This window comes from Theropithecus gelada, chromosome 15 (genome assembly GCF_003255815.1).
Source record: "Theropithecus gelada isolate Dixy chromosome 15, Tgel_1.0, whole genome shotgun sequence".
NCBI classification, from domain to species: domain Eukaryota; kingdom Metazoa; phylum Chordata; class Mammalia; order Primates; family Cercopithecidae; genus Theropithecus; species Theropithecus gelada.
In genome coordinates, this window is record NC_037683.1 from 101,018,163 (window position 1) to 101,029,802 (window position 11,640).

The 11,640-nt window shown below is 45.0% G+C and overlaps 1 pseudogene; it reads left to right on the forward strand.

Moving 5' to 3' along the window:
• The first annotated feature begins 3,188 nt into the window (after positions 1–3,188).
• LOC112607759 lies at positions 3,189–11,363 on the forward strand (annotated as a pseudogene).
• The last annotated feature ends 277 nt before the right edge of the window (positions 11,364–11,640 follow it).

Sequence of the window (11,640 nt, forward strand, 5' to 3'; positions counted from 1 at the left end):
CCAGAAAGTAGTCACGGGGAGAATCACCAATTCAGCTCTTCTAATGAGGAGCTTAGGAAGAGACAAGTTTGTGCTTTGCTTGCAGTGGCTTTTCTAGTTAGTGGGGGGACAGAGATTAGGACTCCAAACTCATGACTTTCAGCCTGGGAACCTTCCAGGGACAACCCCAGGAGGGACGCATGAAACTTCAGCCCTCCTCACATTTTGCCTGTCTACTCACCTTTCTGCAGACGGCAAAGATGGTTCCACTGGAGGCTAGGCAGTCAATGTTGGGAGATCCATCCAGTGGGTCAGAGCAGACCACGTATTTCCTCTAAATCAGAGAGGTAGGCACCACCCAGTCAGCGCATCTTCCAATTAGCACAATTGCACTAAGTCAGGATTGTGTGCAGCAGAGAACACCACATGGAAAAAAGATAAGAGAACCACCATATCCTTATCAAAAAACACCATGACTTACAGAGGGCAGGGTGTGTCAGCTTACATAAAAATACTCCTTTGGGTTTTGTATTGGACAACTCGCCTGTCCAATGTGAAGACGAGAAGATAAAGTGGGTGGGGTCTTGAAAGACCCACATCCCTACACCCAGCCGCTCTGCTGTCACAGACAGCTCCAGCCATGGAGGGAAGTCTCTGGGTCCTTTGTACAGCCACCTGTGTGCAAGGTCCTGAGAGAGCCCTTAGTGATGGGGACTGGAGTCCTGGCTCATTAGACACTGGTAACAAAACTTCAAGTGAGATGAGGGTCATTTCTCCTTCCACCCAAATTAGTTTTCCCTGACTTTCCACTGAGTATTAGCCTAGCTTCATTTGAGCTTTGTTTCTGTTTTTTTTTTTTTCCATGCTCAGAGGCAGACAAAAAATGTTTAATAATCTATAAATTTAGAAATTCCCCAACATCCCTACAATAATTCAGTGTATCCCATAGTGATCCAATTTAGCCCATTCATGCATGCTTTCATTCAGCAGATACTTGTTGAGCTTCTAGCGTATGCTGGGAACCGTTCAGGGCACTGGGATTTCAGGGCGGTGGTGATACTGGCAGCAAGGCTGGATTTCTTGGAACTGACATTCTAGTGTGAGAGCAGGCAGCACACAGGTCAGCACACACACACGAGTAGGTTGTGGTGTGTGCCCTAAAGAAAACCTACGCAGGCTGGAGGGGCTGGAGACCCATGAAGGGGGTCACATTTGATGACAGGCTTGACTAGAATTAAGGAATGAAGACACACAGTGAGACCCAGAGAACAGATTTTTTCTTTTTTTTTTTTTGAGACAAGAGTCTCATTCTGTTGCCCAAGATGGAGTGCAGTGGTATGGTTACAGCTCACTGCGGCCTAGAACTTCTGGGCTCAAGCAATCCTCCCACCTCAGCCTCCTGAATAGCTAGGACTATAGGAGCACATCACCAAGCCCAGCTAATTTTTCTATTTTTTGTATTTTGATTTATGTTGCCCAGGCGGGTCTCAAATTCCTGAGCTCAAGTGATCCTCCTACTTCAGCCTGCCAAAGCGCTGGGATTGCAGGCATTAGCCACCATGCTCATCTTAGAGAGGGGAGGTCTAGGCAGAGAGATCAGCAAGTGTGGGGTGTTCAAGAGCTGCATGAAAACCTGTGTAGTTCACACCAATGGTAGAAGACAATGGCAGATTAGACAGGAGAGAGAAACGAGGGTCATATCATGAAGTTGAAAGTTTAAAATAATAGGGGTGATGTGGCTTAAATTATGTGAGACAAGTGTAAAAGTGTCTTGCACAGTACCTGGTGTATAGCAGAGGTTAAATACATTTGGCTTTACTTTACCTTTTCCATTCTTCCAGCCAATCTACAAAGAAATAGCCTCTTGTCTACAATTTCCAATGTGTCAAAGAAGGGCAAATAGCCCAATAGATGCTATTCCATTTGAGAGAGAGGCGGGTCAGTGCTTTGTTTCATAGTTCATTGAAATATCAGGGCCAGTGTGCTTGTGACTCCTGAGGAGTTCAGCCAACTTTTTGGGTCAGATAGAATAGCATCTATTCTGTGTTACTGTATTGCTGCTGAACATTGGTTGAACCTTTTGACTGCCAGCAAACCTCTCTCTATAAAAAGCTATTCGTGGACCCATAGTGAATATGGTCCCTCCCTAGCCATGCCCTGCACTAACCAACTTTACCATCGTGTTAGACAAGAGCACAGGATCCTCGTGATTTCCTTTCTAGACTGGTCTAACAGCTCATCAGGCATGAAGAAATCTCTGCTCGAACAATAACCCCCTTGCAAAGTGTGGGGTGAGGGTGGGGATGGAAACAAGAAGGGGGGTGGTGAGAGTACTAGGCTGTATTTTACAGCTCTTCCAAGGAACTCTGGTTTTTACTGGACTCCACAAATTCAAGCCCCAAAAGATGTGTCACTTTTCACTGACAGATAAAGTGAACAGCCGTGAATAACCGCCCACTGAGGTGGTTCCGTACATCACTCTGAACTATCTCCTGAATGAATCACTGTCCTACTGTAGAGTCTTCTTTCATTAGACAGCTCAAGATTTCCAACTAGAAAGGTGGCAATCCATTGTTTCTAGAAAACCAATGTTAAGAAATAGAAGAAAATCCCAGAAATTAAAGAAAAGCAGATTGTTCCTGGCTCAGTAGCATCATCTAATGGCGAGTAGGGGCACTGCAGCCCTTGGACGCACCTTCTTGGCGATGATCATCACGTTCTTTTTCTTTTGTATGAGATGGGGATCATGGGCTGAGTAGATGCCCCAAAGGTGGCTGCCATGCTGTATGCAGGAATGCTGAGGTTTCATGCAAAAGTGTATGTTGGGGTCACTTGACAGGGTGCATGGAAAGCATCCTAACAGAGTTTTCCTAACAGAGAATGTGACCTCCGCTAGTACTCTAGAGTCACAGCCCAGATCCTAGCCTTTGGGTGGAGGTCCCGCCCTATGAACTACCATCAGACTATCCTATTGTTCAGAGACTCCTTTCGTCCTTACTACTTCGTCTCAGGCTTGTGAGGGTCTCTACCAAGCAGAGCAAGCCCATAAATAAATAGTTTTGTGCTCACGGATGCATCAGTGGCGCTGAAGTAACTGTGAAGTGGACACCACTCTCCCTCCCTCTGGGCTGCTCTGTGTGTCCACACTGTTGTGCACCCTGAAAGAACTTTGAGATTTGCTGAAAGGTCACCAGTTGCAATTTCAGACCATGCGGGTAACTCAAATGTCTAACATTTAAATGTGGCTGAAAGGGGTTGACAGCTGGTCTGGATGCAAGCAGAAGTAGCAGGCCTTCCCTTGGATCTCTTTACAGGGCAGAGAAGACTCCTTACAAATGGCACTAGTAATCCCTCTCCCTCCTGATACACACCTAACAGAAAAGTGCACCCTGCTCATAAGAAAACCCAAGGCCACATTTGTCTTATGTGACCCTGGTCTCTGGCTACAGCTGACTTGACACGAACTAAGACAATCCGATTTTTTCTTCTGGAACTTGCTGTGAGACACAGAGACACAGTGGATTGGATGACAATGCTGGGACGTGAAGGATATGTCCTTGAGGCTAGGAAGACAGTGGCTGCTAGGAAGACAGTGGCTGCTGGATTTCATAAGAGTCCCCTGAAATATTCCAACAAATTCCCTTTCTGCTTCAGCCAGAATGAATGGGTTTCTGTTACCTACAGCAAAGATGGCCTTGAGTACAACAGATATTACAATTAACATTTTGCAAATGAAGAAAGGGAGACTCAGAGAGGTTAAAAATGTTGCCAAGCTCAGTCTACCCTAGTCAGGATAGCATAGGTTATGCTGCAGCAATAAATAAGCCTGAAACCCCAGTGACTTAATACAGCAAAGATTTGTTTCTCCTTCCCATGCCAGGCTGATAGCAACAGGGTAAATGGCTCAGGCCTCCAGGCTCCTGCCGAGTCATGACTCTGTCTCTAAAATGCATGGCTTCAGAAGTGGCTCAGAAGGGAAGAGAGAGGATGAAGGATTGAGCATTGGGGGTCAACCTAGATGTAATTCTACCCCCACCCCATTTGACAAAACCCCTGGCCCTCACCTAAAAGCAAGGGAGGCTGGGAAATGTAGTCTTCCTACGGGCCCAGGAAGAGAAATGGGTGTGGGGAGGCTGATCTCCACCAGCCTCTCACACAGCTGGAATGGGCAGAGGCAGAGCCTGGCCTAAGGCCACCCTGACCCCAGCATAAGGCATCTCGCCAGCACGGGTGCCAGCGGCCTTCTCTGCAGCTCACCAGGACTCCACTCTCCATCACCAGCATCTCCATCCACCTCACTCTAGCTGTGGCTGCCACAAGGAGTTCCTGCACCTCACAGCAGCACCTCCATGCTTCAGGAACCAAAGGATGCATCTCTTTTTATTTTTCTTTTATTTTTAGTTTTTTAATGTTTGTGGGTACATAGTAGGTGCATATATTTATGGGGTACATGAGATGTTTTGATGCAGGCATGCAATGGATAATAATCACATCATGAAGAATGTGGTATCCATTCCCTCACGCATTTATCCTTTCTGTTACAAAAATCCAAGTATACTTCTTAGGTTATTTTTAAATGTTCAATTACTTTATTTTTGACTATAGTCACTCTACTGTGCTATCAAATAGTAGGTCTTATTAATTCTTAGTAATTTTTTTAATACCCATTAACTATCCCCACCCACCCCTACCAATCCCCTTCCACTACCTTTCCCAGCCTCTGGCAACCATTCTTCTGCTCTCTGTGCCCATCAGCTCAATTGTTTTGATTTTTAGATCCCATGAATAAGTAAGAAAATGCCACGTTTGTCTTTCTGTGCCTGGCTTGTTGCACTTAACATAATGACCTCCAGTTCCATCCATATTGTTGCAAATGACAAAATCTCATTCCTTTTTATGGCTGAATAGTCCTCCATTGTGTATATACACCACATTCTCTTTACCCCTTCATCTAGTGATGGACACTTAGGGTTCCTCCAAATCTTAGTTATTGGGAACAGTGCTGCAGTAAACAGGGGACTGCCAACTTCTCTTCAATATACTGATTTCCTTTCTTTTATGTATACACCCAGCAGTGGGATCACTGATTTGTATGGTAGCTCTATTTGTAGTTTTATAAGGAACCTCCTAACTGTTCTCCACAGTGGCTTTATTAATTTATATTTCCACCACCAGTGTATGAGAGTTTACTTTTCTCTAGATTTATACTCGTATATACAGAAAATGCTGAAGATTCCACTGAAAAAAACCTGTTAACATAAATGAATTCAGTAAAGTTGCAGGATACAAAGACAAAATACAGAAATTGGTAGCACTTGTATACACCAATAATGGACTATCTGAAAAGAAAATGTAGAAAATGATTCCATAGAAAATAGCCACAAAAAATGAGATGCCTAAAAATAAATTTAACCAGCAGCTGAAAGACCTCTGCTTTGAAAGGTATAAAATATTGATGAAAGAAATTAAGAGCATGCAAACAAATGGAAAGATGTCCTGTGTTCTTGCATTAGAAAAACTAATATTTTTAAGATGCCAGTCTTACCCAAAGCTATCTACAGATTCAATGAAATCTCTATCAAAATACCAGTGACACTCTTAACAGAGATAGGAAAAACAATGCTAAACTTCATATGGAATCAAAAAAGACCCCAAATAGCCAAAGCAATCTGGAGAAGAAAAAAAAGAAAGTAAGCTCCAAACATCATATTGCCTGACTTCAAAATACACAATACACTACAAAGTTATAATAACCTAAACAGGATGGCATTAGCATAAAGACAAATAGAGCAAAGGGACAGAACAGAAAGCCCAGAAATAACTCCATGCATCTACAGCCAACTGATTTTTGACAAAGTGCCAAGGCAAGAGCACACATTGCAAACAGGACAGACTCTTCAACAAATGGTGCTTGGAAAATGGGATGTGCACACACAGAATGAAACTGGATTTCTATCCTCCACCAGATAGGAAAATAAACTCAAATGGATTAAAGACATAAATGTAAGACCCCAAAATATGAAGCTACTAGAGGAAAACAGCAGAAATGCTTTAAGACATTCACCTGAGCAAGATTATTTTGAATATGACTCCAAAAGAGAATTGAAGCTGCTGAAGCCTTGCTTCCTATGGAATCTCCTACCTACTTGAGGGATTCAAGAAGTCCTGAATTTATCCATGTTGCTGTGAGGCCAGATGTCATTACAGAAACTGTAGTGGAGATGTCAACTGAGGGATCTGAACCAATGGATACCTCTCCTATTCCTACTTCACCAGATAACCATGAACCAATGAAAAGGAAAAAAATTGGCCGTAAACCAAAGACCCAACAACCACCAATTTCCAGCGGGTCTCCTGAGTCAGGTATAAAAAAAAAAACCGAGAGAAGGAAAAGGAAACATAATATATTTGTAGGAGTTTCTTTTATATCTACTTAAAGATAAAAATACTTGTCCCCAGTATATTAAATGGATTCAGAGAGAAAAAGGCATGTTCAGGCTGGTGGATTCAAAGGCTGTCTATAAGCTTTGGGGAAAGCATAAGAACAAACCAGACATGAACTATGAAACTATGGAACAAGCTTTGAGATACTATTACCAAAGGGGTATTCTTGCAAAGCTACCAAAGGGGAATTCTTGTAAAAGTCGAAGGACAGAGGCTTGTAAATCAGTTCAAGGATATGCCCAAAAACATCGTGGTCATAGATGATGACAGAAGTGAAACCTGTAATGAAGATTTAGCAGGAGCTACTGACGAAAAATCATTGGAATAAGTGTCACTGTCTGCAGAAAGTCTCCTGAAAGCAACATCCTCTGTTTGTGGGGGAAAAAATTCATCCCTTATAAACACTTTAAAGAAAGCATGGGTGCAGACATGTAGAAATGCTAGGTGCAGCTGATTAATGCCAATTGTAACTATTATTAAGCCTAGCTGATTTGAGGTGGAGAAGGCTACCCAGAGCAGAGAAGGGTGTAGCTAAAGTCGTGAATATCACTTCCCCTGGTCACGATGCTTCATGCAGGTTTCCAGCTACCACTGAATCTGTATCAGCAATAGCAGCTCCAAGGACGGTTCGTGTGGCAATGCAAGTACTGTTGTAATGACATCACTGGGTCAGAACATTTCAACTGTGGCAGTTCAGTCAGTCAATGCAGGTGCATCATTAATAACCAGCACTAGTCCAACAACAGTGACCTCTCCAAAGGTAGTCATTCAGATAATCCCTACTATGATGCCAGCTGCTACTGAAAACCGAGACAAAATCACCATGCAGCCTGTCAAAATTATTACCATCTCAGCTACACAGCTTGCACAGTGTCGACTGTAGACAAAGTCAAATTTAACTGGATCAGGAAGCATTAACATTGTTGGAACACCATTGGCTGTGAGAGCACTTACCCCTTTTTCAGTAGCCCATGTACACCTGTAATGAGTCTCTCAGTGCCTACTCAGCAGGCATCTGGCCAGACTCCTCCTCGAGTTATCAGTGCAGTCATAAAGGGGCCAGAGGTTAAACCAGAAGTGGCCAAAAAGCCTGAGCTTGATTCTTGGGTGCAGGTTCTGCATGGGTCAGGGCTGTTAGATGAAGAGTGCTCAATGCGCATCCTGAGCATGGATGAGAAAAAGTCAGTTAGTGACCTCCCCCCGCCCCCCAAAAAAAAGATTCAAATGACGATTCTCAAGGTTCGTAACCCCTGGTCTGCAATTATTACTCATGTTGTAGATATGTTTATTTTTATCTCTAATACATTGTTTTAAAAATTCAGATAAAATTGACATAACAAGAAGTCCAAGCCAGAGCAATCAAGCAAGAGAAAGAAATAATAGGCATCCAAATAAGAAAAGAAGTTAAACTATATGATTCTACACCTAGAAAATCCTAAGGACTCCACCAAAAGAATCCTGGAACTAATAAATGCTTTCGATATAGTTTAAGGACATAATACAAATGTACAAAATAAGTAGCATTTCTATATAACAATAACTATCAAGCTGAAAACCCAATAAAGCAAGCAATCCCATTTACAATAGTCAAAAACAAATAAATAAATAAATATGTAAGAATACATCTAACCAAGGAGGTAAAAGATCTCTACCAGAACTACAAAACACTGCTGAAAGAAATCAGAGATGACACAAACAAATGGAAAAACATTCCATGCTCATTAATTTGAAGAATCAATATTGATAAAATGGCCATACTGCCCAAAGCAATCTATGGATTCAATATGATTCCTATCAAGCTACCAACATCATTTTTCACAGAACTAGAAAAAACTATTCTAAAATTTATGTGGAACTAATAAAGGGTCTGAATAGCTAAAGCAATCCTGAGCAAAAAGAACAAAGCCAGAGACATCATGCTACCAGACTTCAAATTATACTATAAGGCTACAGTAACCAAAACAGCATGGTACTGGTACAAAAACAAACATGCAGACCAATGGAACAGAACAGAGAACCCAAGAATAAAGCCGAACAGCTATAGCCATATGATCTTCAACAAAGTTGACACAAATAAACAAAGAGGAAAGGACTCCCTAGTCAATAAATGTTCCCGAGATATCTGGCTAGCCATATGCTGAAGACTGAAACTGGACCCCTACCTTTCACCATATACAAAAAGTAACCATGATGGATTAAAGATTCAAATGTAAGACCTCAGAATATAAGAACCTTAGAAGAAAACCTAGAAAACAGCATTCTGCACATCAGCATTGGCAAAGAATTTATGACTATATCCTCAAAAGCAAATACAAAAATTGACAAGTGGGACCTAATTAAATGAAAGAGCTTCCGCACAGTAAAGGAACTATCAACAGAGTAAGCAGACAACCTACAGAAGGGGAGAAAATATTTGCAAACTAAGCATCTGACAAAGCCCTAATATCCAGAATCTATAAGGAACGTAAACAATTGAACAAGACAAAATTAAAAACCAAATAGCCTCATCAAGAAATGGGCAAAAGACATTAACAGATACTTCTCAAAAAAAAGACATACAAGTGTCCAGAAAAAAGGAAAAAATTACTAACCACCAGAGTAATGCAACATTACTAATCATTAGAGAAATGCAATATTTCACACCTTTTCACTTTCAGAACCCAGTAGAGCTATTGAAGCTTTACAGCTCATGGGGCCTCTCTATGGCTAGAAACTCCTAGAGTTTTAACTCTCAGCCTTGTTCACACTGGGCCTCCAGCAATTTGTCAGTTGCACTTTGCTTTCCCCACCCAGTTGCTTGTTCCTGTGGAGGTCTCTACCTGTGGGTTTCTGAGGCTGTAAGTTGTGGCTTTTGGTATTATTCTGTCTCTCCAGTTATGGGGTCATGGTTTGCTCCATGACTTCACTTGCCTGATGGGTAAGAAGAATTGTTGATTTTTCATGCATGTTCTCCTTGTCCAGACACCCAAGAGTATGTCATTCTCTTGGGCATAAGATCTGAAATTATATTTAGGTGTTAATGGGTGGTGAAGAGTGGATCCAGCTGGCATGCTCACAATGACCAAATTTCGTTGATCATATTTTAATCCAATACATTGCTCCACTATTAACTTGCAAATAAATGACACATTTGCTTTCAAGACATATTCCAGGAAGGCCAAAGAAACTGGCTTCTTATCAATATGAAATAATTCCCCTGGTGAATTTCTTTCAGGATAGACCAAAGCTGATGTAGAACATAAGCTTTACATACTTGGATCCTTCCCACTAGATAAGAAAAAACATCTGGGCTGAATGCTCCATAAGAAGAGCAATGTGAGATGGTGCAGTGCTGACAATGGGTAGTCCCTGCCCTACATCTTTGTAGAGGACTGGAGCCCAGAGTGGGCCATGGTCAACTTATATGTTGAAGTGAAGACCTCCTTCTAGGTGTGCATGTGCTTATTACAGATATGCCACGGTGCGAAGTACCCCAGGACTACAGGAATAAATAAGAATACGTGCTGTATCCATGATCGGGAGGCACACAGGCCAGAGTGCCAGCTGTGGAATCACACAGCCCAGGTTCAAAGCCCAGCTGGGCCATGACCACCTGAAGGACCTGCGGGAAGGTCTTAGGTAAATTTGTGAAAAGAAGTAGAGGCCCTGCCTGCCAGGAAGGGATGTGGTAAGGGGCAGCATCCAGTCAGGTCAGAGCACCGCATTCTCTCCCTGGAAACCTGCATAGCGGGACTGGTGGCCCTAGGGGCCAGGGCGGCCATGGAGAAGGCGGGCCTGGCTCCAGGCGGCACAGAGGCACTGGAGCAGCCCTGGGGGAACCTGGCAGGATGCGGGTGGGCCCGTGCTGGGCTTCCAGCAGATTCTGGCCCTGTAACCCAGGGGACTGGGTTGGGCAATACAGGGCCACTGGGTGCCAAGGCAGTGCCCAGGCCAGGCGCCAGGCGGAAAGGGCTCTGATATGTCAGCCCCGCATCCCCCACAGCCCCACAGAGGGGCCCATCAGAGGCCACATACCTGTCCCCAGGAGCAGGATGTCCCCAGGTGTGAGAGAGTCCTGCTGGGTCCTGTGGGGGCGGGAGTGGTGGGGGTGGGGCTCTCCGTTTTGCCCTTTGACCCCTCTGGTAGGCGCCCTAGGACGGGGGTGCTCCCGCGCGCTTCTGCACGCTCTGGTTCTGTCACCAGCCCCATTGGGACGTCACAAGCGCTCAGCTGCCCAGTGCGCGCCTGGCGAAAGAGAAGTGGTCGACTACGGAGCAGCGTCTCCATTACTGACCGTTTTCTCGCCATTGTACCCGCACAACTTGCTCTAAATGGGCAATTTATTAAGTATATTTCGTCCCCGGTCCCGCCGCAGACCCCTGCCGGGCGGTCGCTCACAAGCTCCCATAGCCCGTGAGTCCTCTCAGCCTGGCCCGGCTCAGCCTGCGGCGCCCACGCCTACCCCGGGCCCTTTCCGATTCCTCTTCAACCCTCAGCAGAGCCGCGGGCCTTCTCCAGTCAGCTTCTACAACGCCCCTAGGAAACCGTGTCCTCTCCCGCCAGACACGGACGTCCCCCTGGGGGTCCTGCCTGCTGTGGGCGGCGGGCTCCCCTCAAGGAAGAAACCCGTGCTGTCTGCTCGCAACTCCATGATGTTGGGACACCCCAGCTCGGTGAGGATCCCTCCTCCCAGCAGCCAGTTCCCTCTCCAACTGCCTTCACCACGGGAGCAGGTGGCCGGGGCCAGGAAGCTGATTCCCATCCCAGCCAGGCTGCCGAATAAGACCAAGGTGAGGACCCAAGGAAAGCCCAGAGCAGTGATAGAGGAGGAGGGTCAGGCAGAGAGACGCAGGAGCAGGAGGACAAGAAAAACCCCCTCCTCTCCGCAGGACGTCCACATCCAGGACCCTGGAGACCCAGGGAGACCTCAGTTCCTTCAGGTGCAGTCAGGGGCCTCTTGAGGGAAATGTTTATCCCAACTGTTTGACAGAAAATAACTTGATTGACAAGACCCAGGTGTCTCCAGTGAGTTCCTGCTGGGAGGGCCGTGTTGTCCCCAGCTCACACAGCCCTGCTGGAGGGGTCCTTCCCCTTAAGAAGCCTGACCTGGCCGGGCGCGGTGGCTCACGCCTGTAATCCCAGCACTCTAGGAGGCTGAGGCGGGAGGATCACAAGGTCAGGAGGTCGAGACCATCCTGGCTAACACGGTGAAACCCCGTCTCCACTAAAAATACAAAA